General features: G+C 40.2%; 1 long non-coding RNA gene across 3 annotated transcripts in view; it reads right to left on the bottom strand.

Moving 5' to 3' along the window:
- Positions 1–10,732: 10,732 nt before the first annotated feature.
- LOC142421738 (uncharacterized) overlaps positions 10,733–18,507 on the bottom strand; it is a 37,900-nt gene continuing 30,125 nt past the window's right edge. Inside the window, exons 7-8 of one of the 3 annotated variants that reach the window (XR_012778968.1) lie at positions 16,522–16,660; positions 10,733–16,082 (exon numbers count right to left, since the gene is read on the bottom strand). This is a non-coding gene — a long non-coding RNA (uncharacterized LOC142421738). The remainder of the gene's footprint in view (positions 16,083–16,521; positions 16,661–18,507) is intronic. The other 2 variants (XR_012778969.1, XR_012778970.1) reach the window with 2 other exon arrangements.

The following is an 18,507-nucleotide window of genomic DNA, read 5'->3' as shown; positions in this document are numbered from 1 at the left end:
TACCTCTGTACCATCGTATCCAAAGATGATGACAGTCCTTTCTTATCTAATTACCTGAGCTGAGTATTTTGAAATGACTAAATCAGGGTGAATTAAAGAAAGAAAGGTTACAGAATTTTGTTACAAAGGTACGGAACAAGTAGTCAATACGCTGTTAGGCAGTGCTCAGCAATCAATTTGACATGGCACTTATTAATTGGAAGCACACTCCGTTCTTTTTGCATTTGCTCAGGTTACAGAAAAATCCAGTTCTTACTGGGTGCATTTGTAGGCCTGGCATAGTCACAGGCAGGGTTGGTTTAGCTTGCGAAGAACATCCTACTAAGAAAGTCATAGCCATGCCTAGCCAAAACACTGATTTATACCTCCCTGTAAGTCAATGAGTGAAGACTAGATAAAGAGACATAACTGAAAATATTGTCAATCTTGTTATCATATTTAAACCAAGTTTATTTGAAATTTAAGTAAAATTGTTATGTAGATACATTTCTTGTACCTAGAATATATCTCCTCCTTACCAAGTTCAGCGCTTTGTCCTTTCTAAATAAAACACAAGGAAGATCAAGAGAGTCCCAAGGAATAACAAAGCCACATAATGCAGCATAAAACCAGGGAAGAACCATAAAAAATATTATTCGAGCACAAGGCATTTTGTCTACAGGTAATACAAAATTGGAAAAAACAGCCCTAATAGCTTGAAAATAAAATAGTTCTCTAAACAGAAATATTTACAGAAGGATAGCAAGTAAGATAAAAATTTAATGGAACAGTTTTCTACAGGCAAAATAGTTTGGGGTTTTTAAAGGATTTGGAGGAAAGCGTTTAAGAGAAAAAGAAAAATTAATAGCATACACTGCAATATTATTCCATTTTCAAAAAACCTTGAGAGAGGTCTCTAATGCAGGACAGAAATAAAATTTGGAAACCCTGGAAGTTGCTGCAAAACCTGCATTACTGTTCTCCAGCCAAGTCTGCTTACAACTTCAAAAAATATGCTTAATTCCCCCTCTCTCCCCTGGATGAACACAAAGACATCAGCTCTTTAATAAATACTCATCATAATACTCCTAGTGATTTTGTGACAATAAGCTCACCATTGTCTAATCATGTATATGGGCGCATACTGGACTTTACTGCTTCACGGGCATCTTATGTCTATTTTCTGTGGTTCTGGGAAACTGAGAAGTTGTCAAAGACGTTTCAGATGAAACCATGCCATTGGATCAAACTGGCTAATTAGGTAATTCAATAGTGTTGGAAGGGTAAAGTTCTGTAGGTAAGAACTCATAAGGCTGCAGGTAAGTGTTAAATAACGCTGGAGCACACACTGGAAAGGGGTATTATCACCTATTGTGGTAAACGTCAGTTTGTATTTTCTGCAGCTCAAAGATATTTCTCACAAGAGTGTTGCTGAGTTGTACAGTAATCATTTCTTAGAAGGGTTGGGGCTTATCCACATAGATTTCTGTGTGACAATGCCAAAAATGACCAGGTGTGAAAACACGTTGGTAAAAAAACAAATTCTGTTAAAAATATATTTCCCCCTAAAATTAGTATTTTATCAAAATAGACCAGCGGGAGAATATGGGAGGATAACAAACTGAAAGTGTAGTATGCTAGGGCCACCACAGCTGCCAAAATGAAAGCTAGGGAATGATCCAGCAAGAAATACCATTGCTGGCCTACTGGGGGAAACAGCAGCTCTTTCAACGTGCACAGCTAGATGCTTTGAGTCTTTTAATTCTAGATTTACAAAAGGATATCGGTACAATGAATTGCTGTGATAAGTTGTGACTTTATTTCTACATAGTTAAGTTTTATTTATAAAGGTAACACCATTCTTCTATGGTTTTTCTCACACATTAAAGGAAGTAGGAAAGAAGTGCTCAAATACTTTCTGTGAACCATTACTTAAAGGAGAGCCACAACTAAACCACTAGAGACAAGTAGCTTTCTGGTAATGATGTGAGAGCAAACATCATCCTGAGGGTGGTAAAACTAGAGCAAAGACTTGAAAATATGACAAAGCCATAGAGTGTGATCAGAGGGCTAGAAAATATGAACTCTTAGCCAAGATTGAAAGAACTGGCTTTCTTCAGTGCATGAAAGACGGAAGGGAAGTGCAATAACACTTTTGAAATATGTAAAAGGGTATGCAAAGGGACAGGTAATACATTTTTTCCTTGTCTATGGGATAGGACAAGAATGCACTTGATTTACAGCAAGGAAGATTCATGTTTGACATTACGAAAACTTGTGTATGGAAAGGGCAGTTAAGCACAACAAATAGATCACCTTGAAGAACGCTGGAATCTTGAGCAGTAGAGCCTTCTCAGAGCAGGTGAGGTGAGCATCTCTCCAGAGCAGGTGAAGTAGAGTCAGATTTGCCTTAGGCGGGTGAAAACAAATTAATGACCTCCCAGAGATTCTCTTCCCTTTCAATACATTTCCTTGCCCATTTTTCTTACTGCCATAGATAAAGTTATGAGAGCACATTCATCTTACATAGATAAAGTTATGAGAGCACATCTCATATTACAAGCAAAACCTGAAGATGCTGAAATACTCAAAGTGTTTTCTTGAAATTTCTGTACTGAAATTGAGTTTGATCACTCTGGAACTGTAACTTATACACCGTACGTAAAGTATCTTTGTATCATAGCACAGAAATTATAGTAAATATCTGAAAAGGTGCGAATGTGGATTTCTGGAAAAGAGGCAGGAGCTGAGAACTCAAAGAATCCCTGTGAGAGTACTGTTATTTAGGTGGGGGAATAAGAAATTATACCACAGAGTCTGGGAAAAAGTAAGGGCCACATGATTTGTGTGTTTACTAGGGTATCCTATCCTGTCCAAAGGCGTGCATACAGAGAGACCAGTCTTGCCAAAACTGCGTAGAAATAAACTTCTTACATTAGAAATAAACTTCTTACATTTTGCTTACACTGTGGGGATTTTTAGCTGTTGCAAGAGGGAGAGCTTGGGCAGCTCACAGGAACTCCTGATTTTATCAGAATCCTTCTGTTTTCCAGAGAAGTATCTTGATTCCCATGAAACTTTCCACATGAAGATTTTCTTGCATTCAAGCTAGAACTGTGGTCAGAGACACATGGCTGCATGTGATATGCATTGCTCTGTGACCCAGAGCAAGCATATGAACTCAAGTCTCCAGCATCTACTGGGGTAGTAACTATCCTGACATGTACTTGCCTCTCTTCCCTGACCTCCCACATCTTTTCCCTCAGTGACAAAAATCGGCTTCCACACAGCCCTTTCCTGAATTTCCAACAAACACGAGGCACTCTCTGAGCGTCCTAGCCTGGCTTTTGTTATTTCCAGTGTTCCGCCTATTTGCAGATTTATCTAGCTGCTTGATCATAGCTGATTTTGCACTCCTGAATAATGGAAGCATTTTTACCTCATCTGTTTCAAGCACTGTTCAGCTCTTACAGGCTTTAAAGTGAAGCTGAATCCTGCCACCTTGTGCTCAAGAAAATTAGCACACCTCTTTATTTTGAGAAGGAGGGAAGAAGGCAGAAGGGGGAAGGAAAAGTTAACTGTAACTACCATGTTTCTCATACACCAGGAATTAAACGAGGGCCTGGGGGTCTAATGGTTGGGTCCAATTCGATATTGCCTGAGATGTCTACCTGGGACCTCCTCACAAGTGCAATCACTCTCCTAGGGGCACTGTTCACACCAGAGTGTCACTTTTCAGATCCCCACAGGGTTTGAAAGCTGTGGCCTCCCCCGAGACCTAATGACGGCGAGGCTCTTAACCCAGCCTCTTGCCCCATAGTCTGTGCCTGTCTGATGGCTGGAGGTATTAACCACAGAGTTCCTGGTAGCCCTTGGTCACGTTTGTTTGCTACGAGAGCAGCGCTACTTTCTGTTCGTCAATAAGCAAGCACATCATAGGGTGGAGGGAAGGACCCTCCTCATTTATAAAACAGTATTTTTTGAGGTGGCAGTAAAAACAAAGATTGTAAGGAATATGGATCTCCCTTTTCTGCTGAAGTCCAAGGCAGCACTCTTTTTTTTTTTCTGGCTGACAGGACTCCACAAGTAGCTTTCTAGTAATGCTGTGAAAGCAATCATCATCCCGAAGGTGGTAAAACTCGAACAAGGACTTGAAAAGGATTACTTCCTCCACCCCATGCTTGATTGCCTCCTCTGTGTGTCACTGCAAGGTTCTACCCCTACTTCAGTCTGGTTTATCCACCACTCATCTAAGTCTCTCTGCAGCCAGCCAAACAAGGCAGCTTGTTGATTCTGCAACTATCCATTTACCACCTTCTGGACACCTTCTGACAGCAAGTGTAAATGGTGTATTTACTAGTAAGATATCGGCAGCAGGAATCCCAAAGCAGCTGATCAGCTCTAATGTTCTGGTTTGCTGCTTTTGTCAAATGGTACATATTCAAGTTAAGTTTGTATCAAATGCATGGCCTTACGCAGTTCACAGAAATTGTTTCTCCCTCAGATAATCCAGCTGACTATCTGTACGCCTGTTTGCACACACATATTTTGTTGTGGAAGACATGGTTGTCTTTCTGATTACGAGGGTTCAACAGGTGGCAAATGCCAACATAATAAAAAACTGATAGACAGTTGACAGTTTTCTCCCAGTTTAAAAGCAGTCCAAACAGTAAGGATTTTTTCTCCATGATGAGCTGATGATATTCTGAATCCTCCTTTACAGTAATCAGTGAAAAGAAAGGAAAAAAAAGACTACCCAAACCCCAGTCTCCAGTACACTAATTAAAAGGATCAGAAATCATCTGAAAACTTAGCTATTGGAACATTGCAAGCCAACTTCAGCTGGCATCAGAAGTTACTGAGTTACTGCTGCTCTCATCATTTATTTTTCCCCGTTCACATGGACTACATACCATGAATGTGCATTGCTCATGATTATGGGGTTGAGATCATTTAAAGTGAGAGGTGAACATTATTTTTGACGCCTTGTCCTTCTAGGCCAATAGAATGCAATACACTGACCTGGAGAAAGAAAGCTCTATAGTTTATTGCTCAAGATAGAAATAATTTAATTTATGGTGCAGATACACTTGTTGTGGCCATGCTAGTGTCTCATTCAAACTGAGGTCAAATCTCAATATACAGCCTGTTTCTCCAAGGGAAAATATTGCTTGTACAGTTGTGCTTATTGTTGATGGCACAGGCAGGTCACAGTAATTCTGTTCCGAAACTACTGATGATGTCTAAGCATGTCTCTTCTCACAATGGCATAGATAACAGCCATGAGCAGAGATAAGCAGTCAAACTAGTAGACACCTAGAACGTCAGAAATCAATTGTTTTCAACTGATCCATTTAGGACTGAGAGATCCTGGTGGTCAGTACCATGGCTGGAAGTGGACGTAATTCTTCCGCTTATCCTATGGGTAATATACTGTGAATGGCTTGGTAAAGCTAATCTCCTTCCATCTGAAATCCAGGTATATGGGAGTATTCTTCATTTTTTTTTTCTTTGGTTAAGTTAAAAATACTGGTACTAGAGGTTATACTATGTAAATGTAGTACTTGTTAGCAGTTTCTGTTTCCTTTTTTCCTGCCTGTTTCTACCCATGTTCTACAGGTGCTTGGACAGCTTCTATACAATAGAAGACATTACATGATATTAACTATTTTTAAGACTGAGCAAGAGGAAAACAGGAGAATTGTTATAAAAGACAGGCTAACTTTTTTACAGAACAGTAAAGTACTTTACTCTCAGAAAATGTCTGTCTTGTCCCCTGTTTATGAAATCATCTCTTGATGGTGATAAAATTCCTTGCCACCCTCTGGCCTGACTTCAGAAAACATATTGACAAGTTTGTTGCTAAGCCTCTATCTCTGTTATCTCTGCTAACTCTGCTATCATCTGGAGGCTTTCCTGTTCAAGTTTAATTTCAGGATTTAATCTAGAGTGGAAGCAGCTTGATTAACAGTTTTTCCACCTTGCTCTCTCCTCCCCCCCTCCTCCCCCCCCATGGATAAAACCACTCCCTTGCTGATTATTTTCTGTGGCTCCCACAGCTTTTGCTGGCCACCAACATGTTGTGATCTTTTCGCCTTCTCCTCCGGAGCCTTTTCCTCCCAACACCACCCGGATTTGGTCACAGGGCATGAGGGATTCTCTTACATAATGTTCAGCGGGTTTCTATGGTACTTGCACTCGGTTTCCCACAGCAACCACACGGAGCAGGAGACATTTTAAGCTGTACCATCATCATCAGTTCTTAATCCTTTTCACAAGATTCAGATAACATTGGCTCTTCGCGCTGTCATGTCCAGGTAAGACAGAGGCACCATTTGGTGTCAGTTTTCTGAAGTTCAAACAAGCATCGTTGCCTTGTGGCTTGGCAACATCTGGATCAAAGAAAGAGCTGATAGTTACCCTTCTGTTCACAGACAATGTCATAAAAGTTCACAATCTGAGAACATTTGAGTTTTGAAAGTCTTAGCATAAACTAATGTCGGTATTTTTGGTATCTTCTCTAAATCTCTTAGCTAAGGCAGTGTCCAGCTGCCTCCCCCAAGCAGCCGGGCTTATTGCATGAAGCACATCACGTACAATTCAGCCCAGGAAGCAGTGTCCATTGACTGTGAACAGTATTCACATTCATTTAAGGTGAATTCACCTTACAGCTTAGGTCCTGGAGTGGAAGTCAGTGGAAGATTCCTATTGCCTTAACTGAAGCTTATCTATCTTGCACAGCTTAGTCCTCAGCAGTTAAATGCTGTTTGAGTTGTACTTTTTAGCCTTGGCCTTATGTTCCGTCTGTTAGCCTGAACTGATAATGCAGCAAAAGTTTATACCTGCTTTCAGTGCAATTTGCTTGAGGTTTTTGTAGGGATTATCTTTTTTAGATGTATGAAAATTCTCGTTAATGTAGTCTATTCATGCCCAAAATATTTGATTATGTTCTCTTCCCATGTTGCATTTTTTTTTCACATTGCATGTTGATGCCTGAACTTATACTAAATATGTTTTTCACTTGAACATTTCATTCAAGAATTACAGAGCAAAAAAGGTGAGAGGGAAGGAAAGGGATAATTCCTCCTTACCTCTGTCAATGCAAATTGAAGATTAGGGTTTGCTTTCTTTTGCCGTAGTTTATGCTAACACTTTCAAAACCTAAAATCAAAATCTGCATTCCAGTTAAGTGCATTCCTTTTCTTAAGGGCATGATCCAAATGTCCATCTGTCCATCATCATTGTGTCCCTGAGTTCATTGGTCTTTACATTAGACTGTAATTTCGCATAAGCCAAGAGTGATGGCTCAGTCTTTCTCTGCCCACTAGTGGATTTAGCTCAGCAGATTTCTGAGAACCTGCCACGAGCCAGCCCCAATTGCCCTTCCAAGCACTGCTTTCCACTTAGTGACTCAGCTGCTCCAGCTCTTTGGCTGGATCCCTGCATCTTAAGATGTTTCACTCATTCCAAATGGAGTCTGCAGATTTTAGTAACCTTTCTACTGGTGGCAAGTTGCAGAGGAAATTCAGGACCTTCTATTGAGGGTGCCAATATAAAGCATTTAAACTTGTTTTTCCTCCATCATTTGCAGTTTTATTACTCATCCTACCTGAAGAGCACCTTCGCTCTTCAGACACTGGTGCTTTTACTTGTCATTTACATAGGCAATGCTCTTTGGGATATGTTCTTGTCAGAAGTACCTCTTAATGGCATAAGGTCTTACACCTCACTCACATCACAGGCCTTCTAAACTTTTTAGATAAATACGAATATATGGGTGGAGTAACTGCCAAAACCAGTGGCACATCATCTGCATCTCAGGTGTTTGCCAGATCTTTTATCTGTCCAGCTATTTCACGGATTTCAGCCCATCCCAGCTGAAGAAACAAGCAGATGAAATAACAGGAGACGAACTCACCCTGTGACAGGGAAAGGGGAACACCTACTGTGGATGCATTGCTCCCCACACCTAAGAGATGAAGTCTGCATTACACAGGTTTAACTTATTCCTCACAAGTACCACTGGGTACTCCTCTTTGCCTTGCCTCTGCAGCAAGAATTGTATGATTTTGTTAGAAATTTGGTCCTGCACCTAGAAAAGAAGCTGAAAGAAAGCCAGAAGTTTTAAACCTGTTGATATCAAACACAGCCTTTCTTAGCTGTGCCCATTTTAATCTGCTTTTGAAGACCTCTCCTGAAGAATGATCATCATCTGAAAGAGATACATTTTCCTTAGCACCAGAGGCTGGCTTTAGTGGCAGGATTCATCTGATTACATGTAGACATTCACAGCATCACTCTATGCTCCTTTTATGTTTAATAGGGAGAAATGGACAATGCCTGACATATCTCATCCTACAGTAATGTTTGAATAGGTCAGATGGATCATGTCCTGAAAGTGCCTGTGTCTCTACTGACTGCAAGGTGACTATCTAGGTGTGGAAGTTTTTATTCCAGATAAGTATATTTAAGTGGATACTGATCCTGGAGGGATTTCTGCCTTTGAATGATCCATTGGGGAAATCTGTTGATGTTCCTGTAAATATTTAGAGACTACAAGCACTACAGACAAAAATACCTTGACTCTTTGATCATACTGTCCTGCAAAAATACATTTCTTGATTACAAGCCTTGGCCAACTTTTATTTCTGTCAATTAAGTATAAAAGGCTTGGAAGGCATTCTCCAGAAAAACAGTGAGCAAAATCCCCCACAATTTCAAGTGTATCATATTCCAATACAGTTTGTATATCTGCAAGTTAATTTCATTGACTAATAGCCCGTAGCACTTTGTTTTCATCTTGATTCAAGCAGATGATTGTTTCTTCAGCACGTCTCCATGTAGTGGAACTACTTTGCCAACTGTGTAGCTGTTCAACAACAACAGTAAGTGTCTGGTTCTCAAGACACACACACCCCTTGAATTCAGCCCAGTTTTTGCCTTTGGTATCTGCTCGCGGAGTCTCTGATGCTTTTGTAGTAATTGATTGCATTTTTCCTACTGAATCCCAGCTACTCAAATCCTTCACCCCTCCTGATCAACAGCTGAAGACATCATACACCCCCAGGAAGCAAAGCCAGTTCTGAAATCCATGTCCAGCATCTAGCCCTAAAGCTCATATCCTTGTAGCCCACTCCAGTTTGATTCATTTACCTACCGCAGTAATCCTTTCTTCCTCTGTACTGTCCTTACCACTGTTCAAAATCCCACAATTCTTGCGGTGCAGCATTTTCTTGTTGCTCCTATAGTCAGGACGAGACACCTCTTGTGCAGCTTTCTTCTTCCTGGCACACAACTGTGCCTCATCAGAGTTTTGTGCAGTCACATCAGCCAGGGATTCCCCAGGTGTTTTGTAGCTAAGAATAACTTTCTATAGTCATGGTTCACACATGGCCAGCCCAATTTATGTCCTGATTTTGCCCTTTATAATGCAGATACAGGTTATTCACGGTTGGATGCGCTCGCTCTTTTACTTTTGGCATCACCAGTTGCTAGGCCAGTCTAGATCCTGCTGCAGCTACAGGGCTTCCACCAAGCCTGGGACAGGTGTCTCTGGCTTTGCAGCTGTTGCTTGTGTGACTAGGCTTGGAAGATAAGGTGCTTATGTTCAAAAATAGCAGTGGGTTTTTTTCCATCCCTTCTTTAAGGAAAAAGGTCTCACGTCCTATGTCATGCTGCCCATATATACCCACCTATACCCACGTTAGCTCTGCTGGGGAGGCTCAGGAGGAGTCACTGAGACCCAGTTTAGTCTTCCTTCACATCACTATTTATCAGATTGTGTCTTGACTGGATTTGTTTCATGGGATGGCTCTTGCATAGTAGTCCCTACAATTTTTTCTTGCCTGAGAAGGGATGGGGTAGATGAAGAGATTCCCAGGGCTTCACTCTCCTACAGATTCCAGTCATAAGAGCCTGTAGGATGTATACAATCCCTTGCTTTGCTGTTTGAACCAAGAGCAGTATTTCTTGAAAGGCAGATGGCCTGATGGTTAAAAGGTTAAAAGCTTTGTTAAACATGTGTGTGCGTTGCCATTGATTGTGGATTTGATGGTATTTAAGTGTACTTTGAAAGGAAACCACTGATGTAGGGCCCTCTCCTTGTCATCCTTACTCAATCCCAGTGTGAAACAGCCTAACAGATTGTCAATTTATTAATTGACCGCAGAGTACGGGTCAAAGAACTGAAGTACATTGGTGGTAATTACTGTGGTTTGATAAATCTGGGCACGTGAAAGTTCACTGCAGCTTCAGTGTAACTTTCTATGTGGTGAGAGAACTAACAAAAATCTGGGGCTGAGTTTGCTCTACACATTTGGTACAGCTGAATGCCAAAAAATCTTTTCAGGTCATTGTCGTTAAAACTCTGATCTTCAGATATTGCTTCAGGAGCTCGTTTGACACGGCAGGCCAACATAGACTTAGCTGCATGTGGAAAGAAGTGTCACTATTCTGAAAAGCAAGAATGGAAGTACTAAGAGTATGATCAGTAAGATGATAGGCAAAGCTTATATCATCATTAAGATGATACGCAAATTGCACGAGGGTTTAAAATCTTGTAGGACTGTCTGATTTGCTGTTTGCTGTTCTTTTTTTGACCTGATGTTAAAAGAAGTTGTTTGCCTTGCTTACTCAATTGTACCTGGATTTCTAAAATTTGTATTTAATTTTAAAGGTAAGATACATAAGAAGTAAATGTAAACAGTGGTAGCACAGATCGTATATAAATGATGGTATAAAAAAATTAGTTTGTGATTCATTTATTAATAGATTATTTTTATGACAAATATGTAAAACACATTTGTTTACAGTAAGATATACCCATTGGATTATTCTTCCCAAGCACATAAACCTTTATAGTCTAAGAAGCCTATGTCATATATTTATGACATTAAGAGAATTAGTGTGGCAGCACTATCCCAGAAGACACTGGTCCAGCTAGTATTTTGTAAAAATTATCTAAGATCAACTCACTAACACTAAATGTGTTATTTCTGTTGACCTAGAAATGCAGACCATAAGCACAATAATGCAAACACTTTAAAGCTGACAAAACAGAAATCACACGCTTCTGCAAGCAAAGCAGCATCCATGAAAATGTGTTTTGACTGTTCTTGCTTTTGAATTAAGTTCTTGAATATCTGGGATGATTCCTGAGAATTCACAGAGGCATATGAAGACCAATGTCCTGATCAAAAACTTGTACAAAAGTGTAAAAAGCAGGCTATCCCTTATTAAAATGGATGGGATTTCTTCCATTTTCTAAGATACAATGGTTTTGTGGAGTCACCATGTGCATTAACGATCGTCTGCACATCCTGAGCATTATCCATGCTGGTGACTCAGTTAAACTGAGCAGACTGTTCAATTGACACTCAAAAGGAATTGGAATAAAGTGAGTAGAGCGTATTCTGGGGAAATAAAAAAAAAAAATTGGAAATGCCTCCTACTTGAGCCTAAACACAAGGGGACTTCACAAAATCAAGAGCGTCTTGGAGGACCTACAAAGAGACCTGAACACACAGCTGGCTTAAGTGCATTACTAGATAGCATTCAGTTGGCAAGGGCAGGGAAGAACGAAGAGACCGTTTGCCTCAGAGTTATAATTATTAGGCTGTAGAATGGTCTCCCAAGAGAAAATCGCTGGAAGCACCAATACTTGGCACATCTAAAATCACATTAAATAAAGCACTAGAAACACTGCTGTAAGGAACAGACTTTCATTGGCATGCTAATATTCTAATCTTCTATGCTAATGACGCCCAAAATCATAATATCTGATGTTCTAATTTCCAAACCTGGACCTAACATTTCTTTTTCAAGTAATTTCCACGTTTACATAAATACAGGGTTGAGTCCAGGTTGTATGCCATTTTGCTAAATGCGAATTTTTCAGAATTTTTCCTGCATTTAAAAAAATTACTGTCTTTCTGGAGTAGTGGGGGAAAAAATGAAGGAGCAATTCATATCTCAGTAAAGTCCACTCCCTTTCCTGTGCCATTTCTTGGATGTCTTCCCTTTATAGAAGACAAATTCTTATCTCCCAGAGCATCCCTTAGCTTTTTACTTATGTGGTAGTACATTGGCCCTGCTGGATTTCAGACACTGTGAAAGTGCATGTACCTAACTGGAAAATTGCCCAATGGGTTGTTGCAGGCACATCATTGACCATTTGACCTTTAAGCTCAATCTCAGTCCAAGGAGGTGGATTCTTTTGAGGTTTTGCGTGCTTTTTGGCTGCGGAGTGTGACAACATTGAGAAATGCAAAGTAATAAGGAAATACAGCAGCATTTTGACCTCTGCTTAAAGGAAAACAGAGCAAATAATAAGAGTAGTATGCCATCTGTAAACACAAGAGTAACACTGGAGTGTTCTTAATAGAGGCCTGGGGCACCAGAGTAAATCAGGCTGTGCTGAGCCTGCAAAGCTATCTTTATCGACGGTGTCAGTATCTCTTTGTCTGGCAATAATGGCACTAAAAACTGTGCTCCTCACAAAAGATACAAAAAAACAAAAGGCCTGACTCAACAACGAACTACCCTACTTTTGTGTCATGGTAACTCCTCTAAAAACAAGCAGAGGCAATAAGATATAACCAGGGAAACAGAGGTGCTAACCTAGCTCATCTCAAGGCAAAGGTTTCCTCTTGCCACTTTTGTTTAGTAAAAACATCTTATTTTGCTGACAATATCCCAGACAATATTCCATAGTATATTTTCTAAACTACACTATATTATAAATGTCATAGCAAACTACGGGAATGATATCCTACCCATCTTAATTACATTTTTATGGCCATTGTCATCAGGGACTACCAAGACACACAGTCTTCAAAATATTTTTCTCACCATACAAGCAAAAGAACATATACCGTAATTCAGTATGAAGGCAAGTGATCTTGGCAGAAGAGTTTTTACTTCTGTCTCAAAATGGAGGCAATTTCTGAAGAAAAGTTGTATCTGAATATAGAAACAAGTATTGTTGCTGGATTGCTGAAAGAAGAGGTTGGCTATATGCCATTTAAAGACCTCTGGACAAGGATGAGCGTGAATACAAAATATATGCCTTGGAGAAATCCTAGACTTTGTAAATCATTCATTTCATCACCTGAAAGGCCCTGGGTACGTGTTACCTTATACTGGAGGGGAGTTCTGGGATCACAATGAGGCACAGATATTGGAAAAAATAGGCAAAAGTGTTAGCCATTTAATTTTATTTTCTGTGAGGCTGAAGAAACACTGTGGCGATTATCCCCTGTAATGAAAGGCAATTACTTAAGGCACTGAGTTCCAGGCACTCCTGAGGGTTCACCTGTGTAACCTTTAGTCATGGTGCTGAATGGTGGGTGACCAGAGCAAAACCAGTGGGGCCCATGGGATGGCTCCGGTCAGAAAGAGTTGCCAAGATAATAAGCATTCCCTCGCTGAACCCACAGGCTCAGAAGTCCCAGTTCCCAAATTCAGAGAGGTCATCAAGGCACCCAAATGCAGTGCTGAGTAACCTCCCAAGAAAGTATAGCTGAGTTCAGAGCCAGGGAACAAACCCAGAACCAGCTGGGTTACTGTACTCAGATGCATGAGCTGGTTTATTAGTTGTTTGTTTGTTTGTTTGTTTGTTTGTTTGTTAATTTTTACTCCTTTTTGCAAACAGAAGTATTTTCTAAAAGCATCATTTTGTCCTATGGATGAAGCCTCTATCTCCAAAGAAAAACATTCCTACAAGTCCTCCCAGCAGACTAAAGAGAGGTGTGGTTTACAGCACAGGAAGCCACAGAATCAACATCCCTAATTACACTTTATCGAGGACATTCTGATTGCTTTGAAACCAATGAGAAAATTTTCACCAACTTTTGCAGGATCAGAATTGAACTTCAGTCATACAGGACCAGTGTGAAGCCAGTGAGATTCTCCTGCAACTTTCAGGGGAACTGATGGACTCTCTTTCTAAGGTTTTTTAGATCTTTATTACAGTATGCAACTAAACTATGAGAAATTAACACCATCTCCAAACAATTCATTAAATTTTTTCTCCACCCCTGTACCCCATTCACCTTCAATAGTTAGAAATAATTTGGGACAATTTAAATCTCATTCAGCAGAATGGGTTTTCTAATGGCACATTCCCATGCTTTGTGTGTACAGCATTCCTATTATCCTGTGCAGGCCGGACCTTGTAACACTAAGAAATAAAAGTTCCCGTAAGTTTTGATCAGGTTTCTATCTTGAGAGAGCAAACTCATGGAAATTTTTATAACTATATCAAATACTGCTTGCCTGTGCATGGTGTGATTCTCTTTCCTGGGTCAGAAACCCGGAGGTTTGGCTCACAGGCTGCGAGCTGGCCTCCTACACGAAGCTGACATCATAATTAATTAAAAGGAAGTCACTGTACTACTGGTATTCTTGAGATGAGGCATTAGTGTAGCACATTCTGGATGGCATCCACTCCTACAAATGATATCACAAATTGCTTGGCACAGATATAAGCTCCCATCATTAAGGGAAAGTGGAAGAATGCTATTGGGATTCCTGGCATAGTGTAAAAAGCAAACAAAAACCCCCCCAATTATTCAGTCTTCGGGGATGAAAAGCACAGAGACTATGTTGGTGGGTACCTGGTGGCAAGGTGTGAACTGCATCAGATTGCACCAGACTATGCTAAGAGGTAGTAGCTGCCACTAATCCCTCACCAGAAATAGGAAGGCTTTCTGTGTGTCCCCTACAGTACTCGCACTCCTCTCATATCACCACTCTTCTGTAACGTGATATGTTCATTCATTCATTTTCCATTATGAGGCTGAGCACAGCTGACATATTCCTATTGATTCCTTTATTCTGTATTTCTAGGCATTTTGTTTAATGGTGATAGCAAATGGGTGAATAATACCTACTATCTCTTCTCAGCTAAGTATTCACAGCTCAAACTCAGTTACTTTTGCAGCTGTCTGCAGTCTTTTTGGTTGATCATCCCCTGATCTCTGTCATTTCTTGTTTTAGATCAGGGCTTCCTGGTAGGGCTGATGTCTGTGACAAGCCTACTCGACTCTCTGATTCCCAGAAGATGCGGAGAATGGACACCCCAGTGACTGTGACTCACACTTGGAAGCTGCTGCAGGTCCTGGTTCAGAAGCTGTCCTTCTCTTTTGGCTTGACATATCAGCAGTGTAAAACAATCCATGATCTCTGAACACTGCTCATTACAGCCAAACTGGAAAGAGGAAAGAAAAGAAAAGCAAGCTCACTTCTGTTAATAACTGTGTTTTCACTGCAATAGTCAGAAGTATTGTTCCTCTGCCATACTTTGCTTTTTTTTTTCAAAAGTCATCCTCTGTTCTGAGCTGGATAGAGATTCTAATTTCTGAAGGGAATAAACCTATTTCTTTAGTTGTTGTTAGGGGATAAGTTTACTAAAGCAGTGCATCAAATGAGCTGTTTCAATTTCCTGGATCTACCTTGTGTTCTATCTAACATGCAGAGAAAAAATTGATTGCCAAAGCACAGAATATTTAGGTTTTGCTCACTGTCTTTCTCTAATCAATAATTCTGTTAACATGTAAGGTACGGCATATCCTTGTATCTATAATCATGGGAGCAGGTCATAGGTGCACGGGAGCAGGTCATACGTGCAAAAATTTGCAGCTTTTTTTCAGTGGGGTAGTAAAGGATAACTGATACTTCTGCGTTACAGATTGACTGATTAGGAACATCTGTGGCTCACACGCGCGCCCTTTGGTGCATGCCTTTAGGGCAACACTAGACCGCCTGAGCCATCTCTTGGTCGGGAACTGCAGGCTCTCTTCCCAGCTCTCCTGCCGGCACATGCGCTCCAGGCACTGGAGACACATCAGCCATGTCTTCCCCGCCTTGCGGTTCTGGTGTCTGCAAAGGAAACCTGAGGCACAGCTCATCCCAGAAGGTCCCAAATCTGGCAGCTGGGGTCCTCCAGATTCAGCTGTGAGATCTGGAGTGACAGTCAACATTTTTCCTCAAATCCTGATGGTGGCTGAGAGGTGGTGCAGTTCTTCAAGCCTGTGATGTTAGACCTCTCTATTTCCTGAGGTCCCCTGTAGTTGTGTGGACCAGTTCAGGAGGAGGAGAATGAACTGAGGGAGGGCAAGATTAGAAATTACCAACATGATCTCATATTCTTAAAGCTCTAGATTTCTACAGTTGCTCAAAGAAGGAAAAGAGAAGTTGCGTAGCATTTTCTTAAAAGCACACAGAAAATTATATAAAATCATTACTACTTATTTGAAAGAAAATCAGCAAAAGGAGGTTTCATAAACTGCAATGTACACCTGGCACATACAATGTTTTAAATTTTCAAAAGAGGCTTTGACTCTGTGGTTCACTTGAGTAAGTCAAAGTTACTGTTCTGCCACGCCCAATTCCTCGCACTTATGGGATTTAGCAGATAAAACTGAAGCAGGGGAAAAAAGAAAACAATGGATAACAAGTTGTGCTTTAACCAGAGGAGCAGATTTTTTTTTTTCCTAAAGTGCACAACTGTAACAGTATAAAACAGCTAAAAGTCAAACTCACACTACCAAGTAACCTGCTTTCCACTTTTGCAGTTAAGTCACAGCCAGGTGATAAGTCCAGTCAAAAATGCCTGGAGATCTCAAACTGCTCAAACCAGAATTTCTTGACAGTTTTTAGCCCACCAGCTCACTGCAGCTTTCTGCAAGACACCAGGAAAGAAAGACAGTATTTCAAACTACGGAGACAACTTTACTTCTCTTTATTTTTCTGTCTTCTGCTTCCATTTCCCTCCAGTGTTGGGTTTTGGGTTTTTGGATTTTTTTTAGGGGGGAGGGGGCAGATTAACTACAATTTAAATTAATTCATTTCCACTTTTCATTTTCCCAGTATGTTTCACCTAGGTGAAAAGTTGGTCTCAGCTTTTTGGAAGCCTCTCAAACTTAACTGGCATTTAGAGTACTCAGGGAACAGTGGTCACAAAAATATAAATCATCAGAAGCATCTGTGACTTCCAATAAAATATTTAAACCAAAGTGTGAAATGGTATTAGCTTGTTTTCACATCAGATCCAGATAGTTCAATAAAGTCTATGCTCTGTGTACGTTTTTATTCTTGTTAAAAATTTAAAAGGCAAGCTTTTAATGTCTCAGCATTAACTTAAGTTGTAGTCAGTCTGTAAAACAATCAGAGAGATGCTATTAAAAGTATATTAATAATAAAACAGGTGCTTTAAAGAAAGCTTAGTATCACAGCAACCTTAGTCCACTTTGTTTTCCATATAGCAGGCCTGGCTGAGAATTACTGTGCTTCAGTCAAGCTTAAGAGTGGAGCTTTGGGTGGAAGATTCTAACTTTTCTCTAAAAAATGAGGCTTGAGTATCGTGTTTATATGATAATTTTTTTTTAAAGAAGGAGATGTTGCTTTGGTCTTTGATTTAACTCCTGAAATCAGTTATTGCAGTCATAATTTACTTCTAAGAAACATTGAGACCCAAGTATGAAATAGCCACCCGTGGAGGATCAAACAATAGCAGCTACGATGGGCAGAGGTTTTTTGCTATCAGAGAATTATGGCAGAGGAAAGAGAAGATGTGATTGTTAATCCCTGGTAGTTTCAGCAGCAAGAATGTTTCCAGAAGCGAGGCTTGACCCCAGGTAGCCCAAGATCTGAATACCAAGGGGCTGTGAGGCCATCCTGGTGTAGCCCATCCTAAGCAGTAGCATCCTCAGGCATGGCCACAGATCTGCATTTACTCCAGAGTCAGGACATAAGTAAAATTTTTTCAAGACAGCTTTAGAGCCAATAGTGTTACTTAGAAACACCTACTGTATCCCTTTTCTCACCAGCTTCCTTAGCTATAGTAAAGATTCTAAGATATTATAAGATATTAAAACTTTATGAAAATCCTACACTAGATTTTAATAAATACAGTGACTATTTCCATATTTCCAGTGCCTGTACTACCCATTTTGTGACACCCAGCCTTGCCAATACCACACATGCACACGTTACTTCAGGAATACATATACAGTTGTACAGATGCACCGTTAGCAACTTCATATCCATTCTAAAGAAAAATTCTGCATTATTGATAGCACTTCTTTCTGTATAGCTGAAACTGACACCTGGCTTTTAAAAACTATTAATTTAGAGCACGTATAAGTTCAAGTTTAGTAGGCATGGAGGTGGTGGGTTGACAGTTGGACTAGATGATCTTAGAGGTCTTTTCCAACCTTAATGATTCTATGATTCTATGATTCTATGATAGCTATCTTTACATCTACAAATGTCTCTGCTTTGTTCAGATTTTTACAGACCTATTTACTCTGTCTGCTGTTGCCAGTAATATAAGCTTATCAAGCACGAGCACAGGACAGTTGTGCTCAAATACCTATAAAGCTTATTACAAACACTGAAGCAAAAATTTATCTTTGGCAATTACAGGAAATAAAGCCAAAATATCAATACTTCCCTTTCTAAAAGAGGCTGGATCCATCTCAGTCATGGAGATTTAAGTTACTTCTTAAGTTACAGAGGTTCCTACTT

The sequence above is a fragment of the Mycteria americana genome, chromosome Z (assembly GCF_035582795.1).
Source record: "Mycteria americana isolate JAX WOST 10 ecotype Jacksonville Zoo and Gardens chromosome Z, USCA_MyAme_1.0, whole genome shotgun sequence".
Lineage (NCBI taxonomy): Eukaryota > Metazoa > Chordata > Aves > Ciconiiformes > Ciconiidae > Mycteria > Mycteria americana.
The sequence above is the reverse complement of the archived record's forward strand: the minus strand, read 5'-3'. Positions and strand labels throughout refer to the sequence as shown.